The sequence below is a fragment of the Tyto alba genome, unplaced genomic scaffold (genome assembly GCF_018691265.1).
Source record: "Tyto alba isolate M040663 unplaced genomic scaffold, T.alba_DEE_v4.0 Super-Scaffold_14, whole genome shotgun sequence".
Lineage (NCBI taxonomy): Eukaryota > Metazoa > Chordata > Aves > Strigiformes > Tytonidae > Tyto > Tyto alba.
In genome coordinates, this window is record NW_024881276.1 from 29,654,142 (window position 1) to 29,676,876 (window position 22,735).

General features: G+C 39.1%; 1 protein-coding gene across 1 annotated transcript in view; it reads right to left on the reverse strand.

Annotated features, from left to right (window-relative positions):
* The window catches only part of ITSN1 (intersectin 1), a 138,764-nt gene extending 116,348 nt beyond the window's left edge, over positions 1–22,416 (reverse strand). The window contains exon 1 of the mRNA XM_042789009.1: positions 22,198–22,416. The gene's annotated coding sequence lies outside the window, so the exon portion shown is untranslated. The remainder of the gene's footprint in view (positions 1–22,197) is intronic.
* Positions 22,417–22,735: the final 319 nt, after the last annotated feature.

The following is a 22,735-nucleotide window of genomic DNA, read 5'->3' on the forward strand; positions in this document are numbered from 1 at the left end:
TTCCTTACTCCTACATCAACTGTCACAGCACAACTGCTTCCACTCCCCCCTCGGGCCACCTCCTCTAGTGAGGTGGACACTTCTATACTACCTGCAAGTCAAGAAGGTCATGTAAATATACCAGAAGATAGATGATAAAATTCTTTCCCCACTTTCCTATAGATTCCGACTACATGAACTCTCCCACGTTTCACCGTATTGGTCCAGCATTATTCCAGTATTCCTGTCTTCTCAACGAATCATTTAATCCATCATTGCTACTTACCTTCACTGCAGCTAAAGCCACCCTAACCACAAGGATTCCTTTTTCATACCCTTGCCTGAGCTCAGAATTGACAGGGGGGTGGACATGGTGGACCTGTGAGCTATGTTTTGAGTCACCAGATTGAAAAGCAAAGCAATTACAGACACAGTTTAAATCTGTGCTCTGCTTTTCTGACTAGGCCAACATAATTGTCTCTAACACTAGATAGATCGAAATCAAAGGACTCATAACCCAGCCTGATGTACTTAGATGAATGAGAACAGTCCAAGGAATAGGTCTTCAAGTCCTCTTCAAGTCTTTCATAGACAGCAGTGACATTCTTCTACCCCAAGATTTCATTACTTGTAGGCCTAACCTAACCCATGTAGCTATGCTGTGCAAATCCCCATTCTTGACTGAACCTGATAGCTGATCATTTGAAATGGGGACAATGAAGAAAGGAAAAGAAAAAGAAAATTAAAATTAAAAAAATCACATGTCCTGAGTTCTTCCACTTCACATTCTCTACCTCTGCGCTAAAGTAAGTTATGTTGGGAAAAGGGTAAGTAGGAAGAAAAAGCCCAGAATCAGCACAAGTGTAAATCAAGAGTGTTCAGGATCTGTGTGTCCACTCCCTTCCTCTCCTCCTAGGCAAAACTATAAGATAAAAAGGTCTAGTAGGGAAGAGATAGGATAAAGTCGGTGATATAAGAGAAGGCGCAGATGGCTCTGTCCTTTGAACTACTACAGTGTAGGTCAGTTTGTCCTCCATAAGCATCTGCTCTTCTGAACTCTTAGAGGAAAAGAGATCATCAGTTACATAAATGCAGTGGTACAGCAAAAGCAGTTTGCTATAACAGATCTGTCAAGCAGATTTTCAAAATACTGCTTTAATAGGAAGAATTATTCAGCATCTACCAAGCCTTACCAGCGTCTCAGTAGTTGTATCAGACCACATCACTATTGACTGAAGTAGCCAACATCTCCCACCCATGTACCTTCAGCTCTCAATTTCCTCAAAGCTCTGTCTTCCTAAGTCTTCTGCATGACATTAGGAGCACTTTCAGATCCAGTAAGAAACATATATTGTGTCATATAGACAAGTATTCTGGCTACTCACCTTCCTTCTGGTCACACTTAACCCTGTTGTTAAGACACAGGTTGACAGCAGTCACTCCCTGCATCTTACTTTTTTTTTTTTTTCCTTCTAATTAGTCATATTTATTTCCTTGAGAATCTTAATTCAAGAACTTTGATCTCTGGGCAAAACTCTCTGGAGGAGACCTCATAAAATATACAAGCATTCCTTAAACCTGCCCTGAACATGAGTAGCATCCCTAAGGGATAGCTAACCTCCCTGCACTTCACAAAAAGACCCCAACACAATGGTGAACAGCAAAATCTCACTCATTGGTTTTGTTTCCAAAAAGGAAAAAAAATATTAATTTCAAAAAGAAATCACTTATCAGTGAATCACCTGACATCACTGAGCAGCATGTTGTGAGAGAAGCTTATTCTTTGGGGCAAGAACAAAACAGGCATTAAAACAAATCCCCAAAATTAAGATGCTTTCCTTACTTTTTTTCTTCCACAACAGAGCTTCACAGAGAAAGGGGCCACACAAAAACTCTGCAAAAAATTGTAATTCCAGTTGTTGGGTGTTATACTGACTAAGCAAAATTATCAAGATTTATTTATTATTAATATTGAGCTAAAAACATCTTCTGGACCTACAAAGCTACTGATACAGGACACACCAAGAAATTCTCTGTTCTGTAGCTCTAACAGTCTTGACCCCAGCACTGTAAGGTGACTGAATACAGTTTCATACAATGCCGTGATCCAAGTACTGCATTCACCCTAGTTATCTGACTCTCTTCATCACAAGCAACACATAATTTATATGTAATAAACAGCATATAGCTATACAAACAATATATATGTAGCACAAGCTCCAGAGTGCTACGTCACCTAGCATCAAGCAGTAGGGTTAAATCCTTTTTGTTACAAGGGTGAGTTTAAGCAGTTATGTGGAGTGCAGGTGCCCAGGCGCTGGCAGCGGGGGCTGGCGGGGCAGCCTCTCAGGCCCCAACAGGGCCACCGCGGCACACAGCTGAGCCCCTCAGCCAAGATGGCGGCGCCTCAGGGAAAGCCTGCATAAGGAAGGGCACAACGCTGCCTGGCAGTGAGGGGAAAAGTGTGAGAAACAGCCCTGCCAGCACCCCCAGGAAAGGAGAAGGTGCTCCTGGCACCCCAGCAGGGATCCCCTCCAGTCCATGGAGAGATCACGCTGGAGCAGATAGCCACACTGCAGCTTGTGGAGGACCCCAGGCCCAAGTGGGTTTATCCTGAAGGGCTGCAGCCTCTGGAGAGGACCCGTGCTGGAGAAGGGGAAAAAGTGTGCACGGGAAGAAGCAGAAGAGAGGAGCTGTTATGGACTGACCACAGCCCCCATATACCACTCCCCTGTCCTGCTTGGGGCATGAGGGAAGCAAAGGAGTTGGGAACGAAGGAGTCAAGTTGAAGCTGGGATGAAGGAATGGGTAAGGCGCTGTTTCAATTTGTATTTGTTTCTCACTACCCAAACCTATTTTAACTGGTGACAAAACAAATTATTTTTCCCCAAGTCAAGTCTGTTTTGTCCATGATTGTAATTGTTATGTAATCTCCCTGTCTTTAATCTAACCCGTGATCTTTTTCATCCCATCTTCTCCCCCATCCTGTTGAGGAGGGGAGTGAGCAGCTGGTAGCCAGCCAAGGGCAACCTATGACAAAATGCTCACTTATTTAAAGAAACCTTCATCCTAACTGGAGATAGTCTTGACTCTTTAGGAAATATTAGACACTACATAGGACATGTCATGGAATTAGAAAAAGCATGAACAGACAAAACCATTCTGACTTACAAAATTATTTTTATATAATGCAAATATATATATAAATAATGAAAGTATGCATGGACTGACTCATATACAGATTACCAAATTTTGGCTTCTACTCATTTGGAACACAAACAGACTTTAAAAGGACTCAGCCAAAGTTCTATAAAAACAGTAACACAGTGAATAAATTACCAATGCTACATTTTAGTCACAGAAATTCTGACAAATTGTGTTTAAAATGAGATTAAAGAAGAAGAGACAGCCTCTTTTCTACTTCAAATAAGAAACATATACAATAAGCAGTACCTGCTATATAAGATACAATTCAACAATCCTCCTCAGTCTCTCTGAAATTGAAGATCACCTAAATGTAGGCACCTTTAGCAAAATATTTAGAGAACATTAGTAATAAAGTAATACAAATAATAGTTCACAGGTGAATATATGGAACATACTTGAGTCTGAAGCAGTTGACATATTGCAAGGAGTGAGCTACTGAAGCTTCACTTCTTTTATGAAGCAGACCATTTTATTTAGTTAGAGCTTTACTTGTGCTAAGATCTAGAACTCTTTTCCATGAGTAGGATCATCAGTTCTCAGCTTTACAGAAAATTATTTATTTTAAAACCAACCAATTAAAGCAATGGTGTGTAGTTTGATAAAGGAAAAGACATCTTTGGTGAATAAAATATTCCAAAGATCTACCTGATGTTCCCTAAGGATAGTAGCACACCATTTAACACAAATATGCTTCCAGCAGACAATAAAAAGACCAAACAGCACTTTAAATAGCATCTTTATTAGGAAGAAATGCAAATGTTGGCTGAACAGATAGTGAAACTTCCTGTGCTATTTTTCACATAGTGATAGGGACAGACCCTTGGGCATTTGTGAAATTAAGGTATTCCCTTACACTAGAAAAGTTGCTTATCAGACAACAGTACATATGGAGGATAAAGGATTCTCTTACTTGTCAAGAATGCAAAAGTTGCACAAAGCTTAAACAGGGAATTAAATGTTAAAGCTCAACTGCTAGAGGTAATGTCTCCTATTTAAAATATGCTTAAGAACACACTAATGAATAGAAGTAAAAAGGGCTTAACTGCATAAGGCAGAGTATGTCCCAGAGTAAGGTATTTCTGTTTCCTTTTTCTGTCAGGGTACTGATTCCCCTCCAAAATGCCTAGAAGCAATTTTCACAAAAGACCAAAACCATTGCAGGTGTGTCCACAAGGCTAGGCAGGTGATATATGCAATGGGATAAGGGAAAGAAAAATTATTTGCAAGATAAAATGATAAACGGTAGATACATATATAAGCATTTTGTAAGTGTATTCCAACTTATAGATCCTATTTCTATATTAAACAGAATTATTAATTGACTGCAAGTGCAGTTGAATGGCACAAAAAATTGTTTAAGGGCATGTGACAAGCTTCTTTCCAAGAAGTCTGTATAGTTAGTATTACTAAAGAGAGTAATTTCCCTGTGCTGAAATATTTTAATACCTCTTTTGACAGTAAAAATTCCTAAAGAGGATAAGAACATTAACATTATTGTTAGTGCTAATGGTTTATTTACTGTAAGTCACAAATCTGCAGCATGGGGTGGTTTATTTACTGTAGCTTACAAATTTCTCCCCTGTGGGTACTTCAGAAGTCATCCATTTTTCAGTACCTACTAATCAGGAAAATTTGTTACAAGTCACATTACAGTTGTGGGGCTGACTTGGACTAGGAGAAAATCAAATTGCAAAACTAATACAATGCTCTGATTTTCCAACATAAAAGATTGAAAAAACCTTTCAACTTTGATTCAAGTGGAAAGAGAAGACAGCTATGAAAACAAGCCTACTGAACTCCTTAAAACCCCTCACATGTGCAAGTTTTTGACTATTAATCAGTACCCAACTACACATACAAATACAGTTCTGCTGGTGTGTAACAATATGATCCTTATTCACTGAAGTTGTGTGATGGCAGCAGGTTGATTAGTATGAAGAAACACCTTTAACTCTGCATCCTCAAGAGACTTGTTTCCTCAACAAAAAAAAAAAGTGAAGAGATGAAACACTTATATGGGGAGTAGTAAAGAAAGATCACAGAGAGAAGGGCCACCAAAAAATGAAGCAAGACAAGCCTGATAAAAGTGGAGGAATGGCATAATGCTACAGCAGACTTCATGGTTCATCGACCTCATAGTTCAAACACAACTCAGCCCTAGCCTCCATCAGACTCCCACAGTTCTTACAGCACTCATGTAAAACCTCACAGAGATTAACCTTTCCAAGTTTCACACTTCTGAGAAGAGATCAAATACACTCAGAAGATGCTACACACATCACCCAGGGATGACACAAAATGATGATCTGAAGACAGAACTTTGTTTCAGGATCTGACTTGCCTAGAGATTAGTATACTTCTTTTTTGAAGTAGTCAATAGGAGTGTAAGACCCCTTCTTTTTCATCTTCCCTCACAACACAGGTCCTGAGCTAGGTTCTTGTAGGACACAGATGAAGAAATGAAGGGCTCCAGCCACCTTGTCAAATGCATTAACTTTAAATTCCTACAGAAGTCATCAGCACTACATCTCACCCAGACATTTTTCTCTTGGTATGTTGGTTGCCAAAGTTAGTGTCTGCCAAGACAAAGCCACAATTTGCAGAGAATCAGAGATACCACCTCTAGTATCAACTTAAACAGTTACCAAGTGAAATCCTGGGACCAAGTCAAGAAATTTACATCTTCACTAAAATGAGAATTCTGTGCCTAGTAATCTAACTCTATAAAAAGAGACACTAAAAAAAAAAAATCTGTAGTGTTTCAGTTACGTCATTACAAAGGCTATGAAGCTATCTACCTTCTCTCCATTTTTAATCTTGCCACCAGTAACAGCATAAGAGAAGTTACAGACTGTTATTTCCCATCCTTTGTTAACAATTACAGCTCAAGCTCCTGAAAAGCTGGTTAAATCCATGTATCTTCAGCATATTATTCTCTCTTATGGTTTCAAGACTGATAGGATCAAAAACATACACTGATAGAGACCCATATCCTGATATGTCTCCCAAACAAGAAAAAACTATGTCTAGTCCTTAAGCTTAACTTAAGACAGCTCTTTCCTTTCTATGCTGATTTCAAATTCAGGACAAAGCATGCAGTCAAAGTTCAGAAAGATTCTGAACTAAACAGCTCACATAAAATGTATGTGTACACATATATAGTAAGATTGAAACAACAGTTGACTACATGTAACAGAAAGGATGTTATACATATGCTACCATCATGGAGATATTTTAGTGACTTTAGTTCTCCTGATGCAAAGGACATTTCTTACTTGCAGCAGTTTTAATCTTTCTCAAATTTAAAAAAGTAAATTTAAGAAATTCTTCTGCATTTTATAGGATAGTTTTTCACATTGTGATGGACCAGTTTTGATCTCATCTTAAAATGGTACTTTACATACAGGATTCTCATTTTTTCTAGCTGTTTAGGTGACTATAGTCTACTAATCTAATTTGACTAAGTAGTTCTCATAAATCACTCTGTTTCCAACCCAGAGAACACAGTATCCATGGCAGACATGTCATACCTAATTCATTTATACTTCTCACAAACCTGAACAGTACTCTAATAAGATTTCTTCTAAAAAAACATTAAATAACATTAGTTTTTCAAGACTGTCCACTTTTCAGTCATTCAAACAGGCACTTAGCATTAATGTAGCAATAAAATAATATTACTAGGTACTAAACATTGTTTGGAGAAAGGGGAAACTTTTTTTATCGGAGAAACAGGAACCCACCTCACTTCACTAACAGGATCGCATCTGTAGGTCATTTATGAGATTTCTGTGTGTGTATATATATAAATTTATACATGGGGGAAGAAATAGGAGAGATCTATAGTTTAAGATTGCAAATGACATTTCTTTTACATTACAAATATGTTAACATACCTTCATGCAAGAATGGTAGACATGAAAACTTTGTACAACTTATAACAGGAGGAATACAAGTTTGCACAATTTCTAGCTCACACTTCCAGCAGTGGATTAAAACCCAACAGCTAAAACAATTACAGTCCCCATTCATTCAACCTACTCCAGAAGCTACTGTAACTTTTAAGATGCTTTCACTCTGGAATCAGGATCTCAATTACATTATTTCTCAATCTGTCTTGTTAAAAATAGAGGCAGGTTTACCTTGAAAATTGAGTCTTATGACTCGAACAGAAGATAGCTTGAGGGCCATTTTCTGCAGCAGAGACATCATCAGAAGAGGCTTGGGGACAGCTGTGAAGGAAGCTTGAAAGAGCAGAGGCTAGCATAATTGGCAGTACATTCAGCAGCAATTTTTCAACTCACACTGGCTGGCTTCAGTACAGCACAGCATACCCTAAGAGTTGGCAACTGACAAGATTTTAAAAATAAACTTTGGATTCTAAAAATACCTTTCTGATTATTTACCTTCTGAGTTAAGACCTGAAAATGAAAACTGGCATTATAAGGATGCATCCACTCCTTCACCAATCATTACAGCTAATAGGTTACCTTCTAAAATAGCAAGGAAGATTTTCTTGTAGTCACTTGTCTTTAGACATGTAGGCTAAAGATATTTTACATTAAGAAATACGTTGTCAATATTTCAGCTATTCAAAAACCCTATATATTGAAGCACTTCTAGTCAAACCTTCATCAGACAAAACAAAGCCTCTCAAAAAGTCAATGGTCTAGTTTTCAACTCTCCTAAAAAACAGACATGGAATTTAGTGGTGTTTGAAATGAAAGGCAAAAGATAAAATGAATTTATTGGAAAGAAGACTTGCAGGGGAAATGATCTCAACTTTTGCCTCAAAATTAACTTGTCCCTGCTTCTGGGAAAAGGAAAAGGTAGTAATACTCAACCACCATTTGACATCAAAACAATGAATAAATGGCTAATCAAGAACCAATGGAGGCCCTAAATATGCCAAGTATGAACATACTTAATAGAAAATGCTGCATTATCAGTTCCGAAGTTGTGAACAGTCCTTACGGTTCCTATGAAGCAATACATTATAATAAGCATGGGACACAGCAAGAGTAAGATTGTTAAATTAATTTCGTTTGAAAACCTAGTGACAATAACTTTTTCCTAAAGCTACAGTACTATTTTCTATCACTTTTAAAGCTTCCAGAGCAGCACTAGAATAAATTTCATACATAAGTCAAATCAACTTTACTTTCTCACATAAATGAGCAATAAAGTACCCATAGAAATAAAATTACACGAACATGCCTCAGTTCTCATCTGCCTAAATACTGCTGCTGACTGTTTCAGAACTCAAGTACTCAAAGTACTCCTTCAAATATACAGCTGTTTTAGTGCAACTCTTAAGCAGGAAGCCCCAATTATGCAAGAAAAAATTCCAGTAAAAAAATGCCAGTTCATATGCTTAAAGGAGAAAAAAGCCGCAGCAAGTAATCCTCAATAAAGCCTGCCAGCAAGCATTGCCAAGAGATGCACTGACATTCTAGACCGAATAGGCCATTTACTCACACACTTCTTTTTCCTTTTTATTTTTAATTCCCCAATTAACAATGTCCATGACAATTGTTTCAAGCTACTGGAGTCCTACTATATGGCAACAGTTCATGTTCGTACTTCAAAACCTGCTGAAAAATCTCACTAACTATTTTGACTACCAGTTCTTAAATGCTAACTACATGATGACAATTGAGAGAATAACACAAGTATCTGGGATATACATTTGTATATGGCTCATTTAATCACTGCTTTTACAACTGATAATTGGAATGCTTGAGGACTAGGGAGAAATTAAAAAAACACAGCACCTCCAGTTCCTTCAAGATACTAACAAAAGAGAAAGAATTTTTAATTAGGCCCAGCAGAAAAATCAGTATCTTCCAACACCCTGCAATCATTACTTTAGCCTTTTGAAAAGTTCCTGTTTGTTTAACAGCTCAAAAATTAAGTCTTAACACAGCCCTCAAATCTGATTGCCAGGAGCCAATACACTGTCAAAGCATGCAGCATTAAAATCCTCAGAGAACTGATGGTACCAAGTGGAAGAATCAAGCTGAAATAGAAGCAAAGAAACAGGGTAACAGTGCAAACACTGAAGACTAACAAGAAAATGTAATACATCAGGACAATGTATACTATTTACTTGTCAGGAAATACTAGGAAGAAACCTACTATCTAACAACAACAATGGAAGAGGGAGGCACACTTTCTTGAAACACAGATTAGGATGTCAGAGCTAAAGCTGTAAATGACAGCTGGCAGCCAATATCAGGCTACACAAACAGCATAGTAAGTTTTCTAGTTTACTTACCCATTCCCTCATATTAACCTACTTCAAAATTTGGGTAGTCTTCCATGGCTCTTTCTGGGAAATTAATTTTATTACTGACAATTAGAAGCAGTCTGATAGCTTTCTTGAACTAAAACATTTAGAATAATAAGACAGAAGTAAACACATCTGCCTGAACATGCAAAGAACGTACAGGCATTAGAACAATACACCTAGCTTATGCCAAACCCTTGAGAGAAGGCCATTCTTAAAAAATACTGAAGAGATACAAGACAAAGTACATGAACCACCCTGACCAGGCTGATTTACTTCTGAATAATAAAAAAGATTTTATTACATAGACAGATCCTTAAGATTTGATCTTCTAGAGGACTACACACAGAAATTCAATTAAACCCTGGAAAAGGTTCTCCCTGTAACAGGAGAATTGATCTGTTTTGGAAAACAGCAACTTCAGAGTATCAAGCCCCAGCAACATACCTAAATCATTTGTGAATTAAGTACTATGAAGAAAAAAAAAAATAAACAGAACCCAAAAAGCCTGAGGGGTGGGTGGGGTGAGTGGGTGGAAATCATAGTTGTTCCAAGTGGTATCTAACAGTTGCAAGATAGATCTAATTTTGTTATTGGGTTTAGTGCAAAGTTAAGTGCTGCAGACCTATACCAGAAACTCAGTTAAATCTAATTTTTAAAAGCTTATCTCTAGATTGGCATACCAAATGAACCGATACACAAAGAAGCAAGAAAAAAAAAAGCAAGCCATAGCATTAAAATGCTAGAGTCTGGCCAAAAATATGAGTAACCAGATACACAGTGCCAGAGGTCACAGCAGCCACCAACAGCACTGCTCATGCAAGCCAATGTAAAACAGTAATAAAGAAGTCCTACAAAGAGGCCCTAAGCCAGCATCATCCCAAAAGAGAAAGAACACATTTTTTCAGTTACCTTGCCAATAACCTCCCCACTGTATCCAACTCACTAAACATTAAAATCTGGAAGAGATATAATGATTCTATAGCAACCAGCTGCTGAGATATTTTTCAAACAGAATGAACTGAATACAACTGCCAAATACTTTCCCAACAAATTTAGCCTATTCCTAGTGGGACAAGAAAAGTATGTTCAGTGCTGTGATTCAAGATACAGTGCAAAGCTAAGGTCATTACAAAACTAGGGCAATTTAAAACCAGATAACCAGGAATAGGTAAATAGACACACCAATTGTAGGTAAGCAAGTTACTACTCTGCAAGGACAGACACATCACTAGAAGCCTCTCCTCTGGAGTAGCACTTCCATGAGACTTTTTTCCACATTGGTTACTCCCATCACCACATCACCAACAGGCCAACTTTACCACTTCCATGCCCCCTGTAAGAGTCTATTAGGGTAATCCCCTGTAGATTTAAAACAAACAGTCACATGAACATGCCAGCTCCACAGTGATAGCTGCACAAGTATGTAATTTAGGTTCTGTAAGCTCTCAAAACAAAGCAGTAATTTGGTTGTCCCTGTGTTTAGATGCAAACACTCCTGCTCTAAGTCTCCTAATGTACGTATCCATAAAGGTTCAACCTCCCTACTGTATGCCTACAAGCACATCAGCTAAAACATTGTCCTCAGCAAAACAAGAATAGGAGACCATGAGAATTCAAGAGCATGGTTTCCCTTAGCTTGTATACAAGGCAAATGAAACTTCTACGTAACTTGCAAAACTAGCTAAAAAATAAAAATAAAAAAAAAAAATCAAGCCTTAATATTAGGCTTATATACATTGTCCCAGGCGCATAACCTCAGAAGACATATTTTTGAAGTCTACATAACAAAAGAAAGGTGGAAGCCACCTATCTCTGTTTCCTTTTATTGCAATAAGGCTGTGTTTCTATTTAAATCTTCACAGAATAAAGTCTTTAATCTTTAATGAAAGACAAAGCCAAGCTAATACAAGATGGAATTATTAGTAGACTACATTCATCTGGTTTCATAATATAGTACAGAGATAACAACTGAACTCTGCTGGTAGATGTTCAAAATACCTCAGCTGAGACAGGCTCCCATTTTTCCTCTCTGGCTTACTTTTTTAACCTAGTGTTTTTCCATCTCTCTCCCCCAGCTGCAGAGCATGGCTCATCATAAGTATTTAAGCTACTTCAGAAAAATACCTGAGGATTGCCAGAAAAGTCAAGGGCTTCCTCCTGTACATCGCCTGGCACACAACTAGAAACTGCTGCTGCTGCCACCTTCAAAATGATAAAAGCAAACCAAGTTTGGAAATCTGCATACTGGTGTATCCACACTATTTGTAGCCTTCTGCCCTTTTCTTGCCCTTTATATTTACTGTCTTTTTAAACTTCTCTAACTACAAAGTATCTCAGGTGGAAAGTAATTGCATGCATTGTTCTCTCTGGAAGATTCAATCAACTTTTTTTTTATTATTATTTTTTATTTATTTATTCCTCCCTCTTTTTTCCCTTTTTGAAGCTGGGAAAGGATAGTAAAGTACAATAAACCTCCACACAAAAGGAAATCAAATTTCACAAGAAATTCAATATGCAGGCTTCCTAGGTTTCATTCAGCACACAAAGTTTAGCTGAATCAGCATTCTTGATTCATAATGCTTTAAGGTTTTTGAGGATTTGTTTGTGTTATTTTAAATAAAATGACTAAATTTCTGTCACTGTTTTGAACTTTCCAAGCAGAATGCCTAATTTTGATTTTGAAGATAACCATTTAAGAGATTCAGCATGATTATATTCCCTACACACACTCAGGAAAGCTATTTTAATGTAGCTGTTGCCCTGCCCCAACTAGCCTGTACTTTGCTTTTCCTGACAAACCCCAGGTGGCTTAATTCAAGATTGCATCAAGGTAATCCAGGAAAAGCAGGAACTTGGCACTGCCCTAACAAATTCCAGAAACTCTAGGAATTGAGCACCTCCAGCAGGGAATCCCATTTTCCTTGGAGCTACAGTGTAATATTTTCCTGCTCGAAGCATGCAGAGCAGGAAAAAAATACAAAAATATTTCTGAAGATTCATGTGATTTCTGATTACAGAAACTTTATCACTGATTAAAACCACCAAAGGAAGAATCTTCCCTCTTCCTTATACAAGAAGTCCTTAAAACTCCACAAACCTCTCCCCATCACCAACACACAATAGGCAGAAGGTTTATTATTCAGCTATCAATGGAGCCTACCAAGTATCCAGAAACAACTACCAGCTGAAAAGACTACAGTCTTTCAGTCTGCTGAAATTTCAGCTAACATGTCATCTCTGGAATACATTCAATTTCTCAAGCCAACAACTAATAAGAGCCAAGACGCCAAAAGGTCAAAGCTCCATTTCTCTTATCCCTGCCCCTGTGCAAGTGGTGAGACCAGGAAGAAAAAAAGTAAAAAAATTCTACGTATTCCTACAGTTCTCCTCTTTTCTTGGTAAAGTATCAGAAGTCTGTATAAAGACACAAGCAGGGGCAGAGTGAAACTAGCTCAGATTCTAGCTGTTTATCAACTGCCCATCAAATTCTGAATTCTAATACTGAAACCTAAAGTTTACTCTGTAGTTTGACCAAGAAGCAAAAAACAGCATAAAAAAAAATGGTGGTACCTAAATACTCAAGAGATACTATCACATCAAATTTAGTCTTTCCTCTACAAAGACTGTATTCAAATTAAGAGTTAGACTCTCTAGGATCAAATGATGTTCACAATGAAAAGCTGGCCTTCAGCTTTTTTGCTTGTTTTGGTCTTGTTTCTTTTAAAGAAAAGCTTTATCAAATATTTTCACACTTTTCTACTTTTTTTTCCCACATCAGCAGCTCTCATCTGGGGGCATTAAGATGACCTGATGCTAAAATGGCTAGTCTCAAACACACACAAAAAATATGATGCCGCTTTTGTTAATCCAATATACCTTTATTTCTTTCTTATTCACACAGCATGCCAAACAGTACCACTTGGTTCTAGACAATAGGCTTCCGATGTAAATTTAGCTTTTAAATTCCATTTAACTGCCCGTACAAATGCTATCACTAACTAGTCCACAGCCTTCATCAGGATCTTCCCTATAACATCACCTGAAAAGTCTTGGGTAACACAGAGGGATTAAAATAAAACTTTGCCAGATTTCCTAAAATAGAGGAAGAATAGGAATGGGCACCAATATATCAAGGTCTTATATAAATTCATAGAATATATCAGGTTAAGTTCATGCAGGGTTTGGTTGTGTGGGTTTTTTCTTTTCGAAGACAGCTTTACTCAGGGACACTTCTGGGTTATTACAAAAGTACTCATGATTTTGTTTGTAAATTCTAAAATAATAGCAGATTAAACTCTTTGGGTTAAATTCACTCAACTAGTTAATAGAAATAAACCAATACCATTTGTCAGCAGTTCAGAATAACATTAAGAATATTTCACTCAAAAGGATGTACCTTTTTCCTTCCTCCCCAAAAAAAAAGCACAAAGCAAAGCAGTTTTGCTTGCATCATCTACAGACAGCACTAGTTCTAAGCAATTCTCTCAGATTTAGATGTTGAGTTTAAACAGTAGCACCAAATGTACATTTGCAACACACTTAAATGCAGCAGTGGATTGATTTCTTAACATGTTAAAGTCAGCACTACATCTGGAGTATTTCATATTTCTGCTTCACAAGAGCAGATTCCAGTTATTGTGCAGAGCTATGTGACCTACAGTTCATCCATAACTTCTGATTGTGTGAAAACGATGACTAATTAATCAAAAAAGCATGAAACTGTTAAAGTGAAAATGCTGCACAAACCTCCACTCTGTTCAGATTATTCTGGTAAGAACTCTGGTAATGAAGCATGTTCTGAGGATGGGTAACACCCTTAACAGCTTCCTATCAGCAAGCCTGGTTCAGAGACCATAAAAGCATAACAGTGGGAAGAACCCGCAATTGGAGTGGGACGATTCGACTATTTTAGTTCCAAGTGACTAAACTTCTCTTCTTCAGAAGTCCAGTATCACACTCTTTCTGCCACTAAAGCCATCTGAAGGGGTCTTGGCAAACAGGAATTTTCAACACTAAGACTTACTGATACCAACTAAGCCACTGAGTCCTGACCGCTGCCAGTTAGTCAGGAACACCAATATTACATCTAGTCAAGTGCATCACCACCACAAAAAATTAAATGCATTTGCCTTCTTCCCCTGTCCATGTCATCATAGAGTTGGGCAACATTTCCTTGAAGTAATGCCATTTTCAGCAGCTACTATCTAAAAGACAGACGATTTCTATCGTATTTCTTAAAATTAGCACATTATGTTCAATAGTAAGTTGTTATTTGTTCTTTTAAGAGCATATTATATTGCTTACTATGGTTTTAAGTAGAGTAAGTACAGAAGAGCAGAACATGCAGAAACTTCTAAGCTGGATAATGGATGTTTTCAAACTTTGTCATTAAACACCTCCAAAATCCACGATGTCCTGCCATGGATTTAAGTATAAATGACCCTGTCATGTGAAGCCATATTTTAACACTTTTATGTCTGAATTTTTCCTCCAAGTTTCACAAACCAGAATTTTAAAAAGAAACAACTATAAGGAATAGTTGGAAAAGAATAGGGGAAAACCTGGTTACATATCTGTTTTTTAAATTTAGTACTTGCCCAAATACCTACAGCAACTTAATTCCACACTATTTTATTCTAATTTGTTTATTATGCTGCTTTGCAATTTGAGCACATGCTGAAGAACAGAGGTACTAAAATTCTTTGTGAGAAAACTTTAAAAGTATTTCAGGTAGCTCTACAAACTATTTCCAGTAGTCTACTTTACACACTCTTTCCTTGTTGGGATTGGCTCTTTCAAACATCAACAGAATAAAATCAGTGAATATCAAAATACAAAGGCTGGTGGGAAAAAAAAAAAAAAACACCTGTCAGTCTTCAAATAATACTGAAATAAACAGTGACATATTAAAGTGAAGAAATACAGGTACAAGAGAAAAAGGAGGAAAAATAACAGATAAGAAGAATGTTGACTAGTGAAGGCAAGGAGCTAGGAAAGCAAACTTTACAATAGCACAGGCAGTAAATGCACCAAAGGACCAGGTCAGAGAATTGCTATCTAAAAAAAAGCCAATTACACTAGATGCCCATGCAAAAACAAACAAACAAACAATCCAAACCTGAATAATCACAGGAGTGAGTCTGCCTGAGAAAAACAGAGAACTAAGTTTATCCAACTAAGACTCACATGTGATTCAAAGAAAAAATGTCACCTTTTCTGTTCAAGAATTTAAACTATGACACCATCCCCTTTGGTATATGATCAGATTACTGGCATTTTATTACAAAACAGAACTCTAGTTGTTAGCTTTTGTTCATGATTCCCCGTAAGAAAGAATGAAACTTACTTCCCCAAAACATCCTGAAGATTTATGGAAGCTATTAGAACCTTGCACTGGGTAATTGAGCTTCTGTCTAAGCCTCCTTCACAACAAACACAGGAATCCATACAGAATCTGTACAGAGCTGAAGGCCACATACCTGCAGGGAACTCTTCACAGGTGCATCTATATATTGCAACAGATTCTCTTCAACTGCCGGCTTTGTGTGAGTACAAGCACATGTTGATACAGAACAGCTTGCAGGATGAGGGCTTAACAATGTGAAGCTAATGTCTAAACATAGTGTAATATAACTGGAACTAGGATCTGCTCAGCCTTTATCTTCTTTGGTTGCAAGACTGGCAGGAAAAAATAAAACTAAAGTTTTGACCAATCCTGCCATGACCTATTAAAAAACTTACTTTTAAAAACATTAAATATTGCACTTCAGTTTACAGGACAGTCCATATTTTTGTACTTGTGAACCTGAAATTGTAATATAGACCACATTAAAAATATATTTTTACAATTACTAATAAGAGGCTTTTTTTTAATAAAGAGGCAGTGACCTCAAAACACAAAATTAGCTTGATCATATCTTCAGTTTTCAGATCAGTCATATGAACACTTAATATACAAGCACTGTTTCCAAAACATAACTATAGGTGTTAAATCGTAACATAATATGAAGATAGCCATCGCTGATAAGCATCTGGGTGTCCCTGCACGACCTCACCTTGACCTCTGAAAGTTAGATATGCAGCTGACTTTACACAGTTTCTTCATCTAAATGGGCACCCAAGACTGTTCTATTCTGTACGGACACAGTTAAAATTCCTAGTAGCCAATACTGGATTTCTCCTTTACAGTTCAACTGGTAGGGCAACTAACAAAAAGTTAATGTATACTTTGCAGGACAAGCATTATTTAGAAAACAAGATACCTTTTTTTCTTTTTCCACCGAGATGGGCAGTTGCTCTTTCTTAAACATACAAGTAGATAGCATTTTAATATTTTTCTCGTGTATTGTTTTTAGGTACTCACAGTGAGAGACTTAAAAGTTCTATCAGAAATGAATGAAAGTTCTTGTTTCTCCAATACAACTCTTACATGGGTACCTTTGGATCTTAGCAGGCCTGCAGAATCACAGAAGGAATGCAACAAATTGATTTGCATATCTGTTACAGTTATTGACAAACCAGTTACTTTGTAACATATTGCAAAACTGTAATTGATTGCTTAAAATAGTTACTGTCTCCTTTAAGAGTGAGCATACAGTTTCTACCTCAATATCTTAACATGGTTCTACAGATGTCTCCGCTGACAAATCAAGGACAAAGTCAAGGAAAGCTGCCTGCTGGTGAGCTATTATAGTGGTGGTCTTTAAATCCTAACAAAGTTATCAGTACGGAAACTCTGGCTGTCAGATTTGAGAAACTAGAAATCTGTGTCCTTCGTTACTTGCCACTCAGTATCTTCAGTAAGCACTCAATCATACAGCTTTCATTTTAATGCAGAACTGTTTATCTTACTGCTTTAAGTCTTAAAAATTCTGTTGATGATTTCTGTGGACATTTAATACAATGAAGGTCATTTAGTTATGCCTAACACACCGTTCAGTAAAAACACATACAAATCATAACACCAATCACAGAATTTGACTGCTGCTTTCTTTAAGAAGTGAGAGACCAGAACAACAAGATAAAAGCTGCAGCTAACTGTCAAGGATGTTGGGAAACACAGACTACCTGCTCATGGCACATGTGATTCTAGCTGGGAGTTTCTACTATGAAGTACTTATTCCATTAAAAACTTCACTTTCCATTGTTTTATTCTCAGTGGTAAGAGTCTGGGAATTAGGTTTGGAACAAGTCTTTAGAAAGTATGGCCAGAAGAGAAGTAGAGCAGCTAACTAGTAAAATGGTCCAAAGATAGTACTTTAGATTTATTATGTGTGGTTTGAGTTAGAAATTTTCTAAGTGCTGTAAATAAGTCCTCCTATATAGCTCATTAATTATTTCACAGGTATACTTAATTGGTGTAAATATTATTTACAATTATGTACGAAAGTATAGAGAGCAACGTGCTACAAAGAGTTTCATTATGAGGCCTCCAGAAAAGTCACAACCATTTTCAGGTGGCTCTCCATGAACCCTCTTTCCGAAACCACAGATTGAAATCCAGGCGTTCTGTGTATTTTGGAAGTGTAACTATTATTTACAAATTGTGCATTCATATGAAGCAAGTAAAACTGTATCTTGAAATGATGCAAAGTCAAACCACTGTCCAGTCATTTACAGTAGATCAGTCATCCTCAGGTCTAGATCCTTAAAAGGTAGCAAATCCCCATGGAAATTAGAAGGAACTACCCATCAAAATGCAACTGAAAACCTGAACTCTGGAGACAACAGGTCTTCAGCGAAATTATTTTAATAGTATCACTACAGCTTGCTAATCTATAATATCAGTACTAGTATATTTATCTATAATACTAGAACATACCATCAAGCCTGCAATTTTCAAGGATTGCCATCACACAAAAACTTACTCCTATAAATCCATATTATTTAGACTTGAACTGTCAAAACTGTGGTCACCACAAATATCCTGTGGGCACACACAACCACAAGACACAGTGTGGGGGAAGGGAGATTGAGAACTGCTGTGAAAGAAATATACAACAGAGATTTAGGTTTCAGGCAATTAATAATATGATTTTTTTCAAAGTTCCAGACACACATTTTACACACACAATGCTTATGAAAAGTTGACTTTACAGAGAAAAGGAAAGATGACCACGAAAATGACACTAGCAGTAACTAATTCAGTTACCTCAGAAACAACACATGAAAAAGGAAAATATAACATCCAACATATGTAAATTTAATACATTTAGTAAAAGAAAACCAAACCAAGTATGTACCATGTCATTTATTTTTTCTGCATTTTGACTGGTTGCAATGAAGGGAATGTTGTAAAAATGTACCTTTTGCATCAGAACCAAAAACAAAACAATTTTCTTCTAGTGAAGACAGGATACCTCCCTTTACTCCTCCCCACACAAAATTATTTAATGTCCATTAATTTTCTATTCTGGTCACAAAGTTAATCCCCTGACATTCTGGATAGACAAATTCCAGTTTCAGCTGTAGGAAAGTATTTAAGATCAGTAATTAGAAATTAACCTCTCCTAAACAAATGGTGGTGAACTGTCTACCAAGAACTTGACCACCTCTACCTGTTACACACACACAGAGAGCTATCTAGAGAGATTCATTCTAGACAGGTGGATTAAGTAGACATCTACACACACAATCTAAAACTATACAATTTTTGTTTTGTTGTATTAAGAACTGGCAAATGCTGTTATGAATACTGCAATCTGCAATTAAAATATCAAGACATACCTACAGTAACAATGCCACCCAAAAATAATCAGTGGAATCTGTTATATTATTTTTTAATTTTAGAAAGCGTACTCTTAAAAAGAGGGTAACTACTTTTGTCACATATCATACAGAAATTTCAGCACCTCACAGTAAAGTTTTATGTGCACAACTAATTTATCATTAGGTCTCAGACTGGACCAAATTTCTAATTGTCTACAACATTACCCAATTTCATGCTATGTAAGTAAAAACAAAACCAACTTACTGTGTAGGGGGCATTTCAAGTTCAGCAGTTGTATTAAATACAATAGCAACAAGAATTCAAAGTTTCTAGCAGACAACAGGAACAGAAGCAATCTTTCATTTCTTTTTATAGTTAAAAAAAAAATAAAATCTGATCTCTTTGGCTCCATGCAGGTTAACTACTGAACCACTCCCACCCGAAATGTGTACTTCAAACAAATCTGTCTGCTTATGATTTATTCCACTCTATTACTAAAGAGAGCAAAAAACAAATGTTCATAGTTGATAACTGTCCATTATTATATTCTCCCCCTTCCTCAAGCCATTGCTTACATTTTCCTTAACATTTTAATTTTTCTTTTTATTCCACAAACAGAACTCTTGTATTCCTATTTTCCCTGGTGTTATCCTACTAAAAACTAAACTTGTAATCCATGACTACAGTACACAGACAGGCCAGAAAGGACTATTCAACTTCATAATTTAGAATTATTTAATTGCTGGATTCACATTCTTTCCTGAATCTAAATCTATCCTAATTGCATGATTAGAGGTATTAAGGAAAGGGCATGCAGGCTTTCCACCAAGCAGCTAACAGCAGCAAGAGGCAGAACAGGCACTGCAGTTCATTGGCTTATTTTGAGATACCAATTCTTATTTTACTCTATCAAAGTAGTTATTCCACCGAACCAGGATATAAAGGAAAATTATCAAGAAAACACAGCTACTCTGAAAAGGATTTTATCTGGAGCAAAAGACAGTGGGATATTATAGAGGGAACACTAGAACTGAAAGAATTAAGTGTGGTTTGTGAAGCAGCAAGTGCAAAGAGCAGCCTGCTCAGCTCAAATTAAGTTTGAGCCTAATACACTGGAGAAACTGTTCAGAAACAGTTCATCTGTACGAAACATGACCCCTGTAAAGCTGCCAAAATCAGTGAGAGCATACAAGTGCTAATCACGCAAGCTAAAATGGCTCATTCTGCTCTGACTTACATGCATGCCTAAACATTGATGACTGCATATCCTAAATTATAAGCTAACAAAAAGAATGCAACTGTTTCCTTTACCTGAACTTCTGTATGCAATCGGTACTCCTCACCATCCACAAGAAAGTACACCCCCCACTCCTGTCCTTGGAAATCTGAATACAGCTGACATGCAGGACTCCTCCTTCCGTACCTCACCCCCTTAAGTAGAGCTTTTGGAGATGCAGAATGAGCATTTTAAAACAGAAAGAAGAATTCAGTAATCAACTCGCTGTTATGTTAAAAAGTATACTGTATAAAAACCATCACCAGGTCATACTCATCAAGGGAAGTTTCTCGTGATGAGAACAAAATGGCAAAAGAAAGGTTGCCTAAGACAGGGTGGAACAACACTGCACAGTCTAACACTCTCCAGAGTCATCAGTACCTAAATACAGAGTTTGGCTTTTTGATTTAGGAAAAAATGCATGCATTTGGAGGTTGACTTTAAATATTTTGTTAAAATACATAGCTATTACCTTAAATATATATTGCCATACATGTTCTAAACAAAAAGCATACTTTAGAACTGGTGGGTGGGAAGAGGTAGAGGAAAACTGGGTGTTTCTGGCTTTAATGAGTACAACACTAACACATTTGGAATGCTAGTTATTTTACCAACAAGAATTCTTCACTAAATACTCTCTAATGATCTATGGAACTACTTTCCCTATCACGAGATCCATGCCCCACAGAAAGGTAGAGTTCACAGAAAATACTGTTTCTAAAAGCAAAACCCACACCTTTCAAAATAAAGAAGCAGCTGACTCAGAACAAAAGATGTCCACGGGAAATAATATCCACAAAGTTGCCTGCTAATCAGAGGTAAGCAGAAATGAAGGGACAAAAACCCAACCCTGTACCGGTTTCCTTTTCCTGACGCCCTGACAACATTCCCTCGTTCAATTGGTCGTGTGCCCTTTTCAAGCCATGAGGGATGGCATTCCTCCTTCCCTTCGCACCAGGGCTGACCGTATGCGTCGAAGGAGCAGGGAGCGTAGAGGACGGAGGCAGCAGGAATAATCATTATTTAACGCGGTAAAGGGAAACCCCGCCGCCCGCAGCCGCACAGCCCACCCCCTGCATTCCACGTCCCCGGAGGACACGGGTGGCCGGGACACAGCTCCCTCCGGGAGCGATGGTTGTCTTGTGACGGCGAGGGCTGTGCTATCCCCGAGTCAGCGCACACGAACCGGGGCGCTCCCCCCACCACCGTATCGCCCCGCTTTCCTCAAAACCGCGGCTGCGAAAACGGCACACGCAAAACCCACCCCCGGGGAGGCACCAGTAAAAATTGAAAGCATAATAGTCAAAAAATAAAAAAAAAAAAAAAAGGCCAGCCCAAGAAAGGCAACAGCCCGCCGGGGCCAGACCCTCCCGCGGGCGCCCGCCTCACGGCTCCGCGCCCACCCGCGGGCCGCCCACACCGGCGGCGGCCACGGCTACGGAGGGAGAACAGGGGGGAGCGGGTCGCCTCGCTCCGTGCCGGGCACCCGGCGCCTGTCAGCGGGCCCAGGCAGCGGGACACGCCCGGCCGCCGGTACCGTGCGGAGGCGGCGGGGGGGGCGGCAGAGGCAGCGCGGGGGGCAGCGCCGCCGCTGCCACCCCCCTCCTGCCCCCCGCCCGGGCGCCGTTGGCCCGGGGTGAACCGTCGCCCTTCCCAGTGAGGGTCTTCCCCCCCCCCCCCCCCCCCGCCGCCACCACCCTCTTCCCGTCCCCTCCAACCGCCACTGGGCAGTACCTCATATCAGCGCGGGCCGGAGGGCCCTACTTGCACCCATGGCGACGGCGGGGGGGCGGGATGGAGGAGCCGGAGCGGCGTCCGCCTCCGCCAGACGCACCATCCTCTCCCGCTGCCTCAGCCACCGTCTGGCGGGCGGCGGGGGGGGGGGGTGGCGGGGAGGCGGGGGGAGGAGCCCTGGCTCCCGCTCGCCCTCACAGCCGCCGTACTGACGCGCGGCCGCGGCCTCCCTCCCTCCCGCCCCGAGTGACGGGCAGGCGCCTGCCGCCAATCAGCGCCCGGGAGCTCCGCAGGGACCCGGCCTCCTCCGGCCAATCGGGGCTCCGCCACCGCGGGGTTGGGGGAGGGGGGGAAGAGATGAAGGAGGGGGCAGCCCGGCTCCCTCCTCACCTCCAGCGGGACGCGCCTCTGGGGGCGGCCCTTTATTTTGCGTCAGGGTAATTCAAGGTGGCGCTTCTTCCTTCCCTCACACAGACAGACCCCCTCCTTCCCCCCCGGGAGGTGTCTCGGCTGCCGGCAGGTCAGGGCAGGGCAGCCG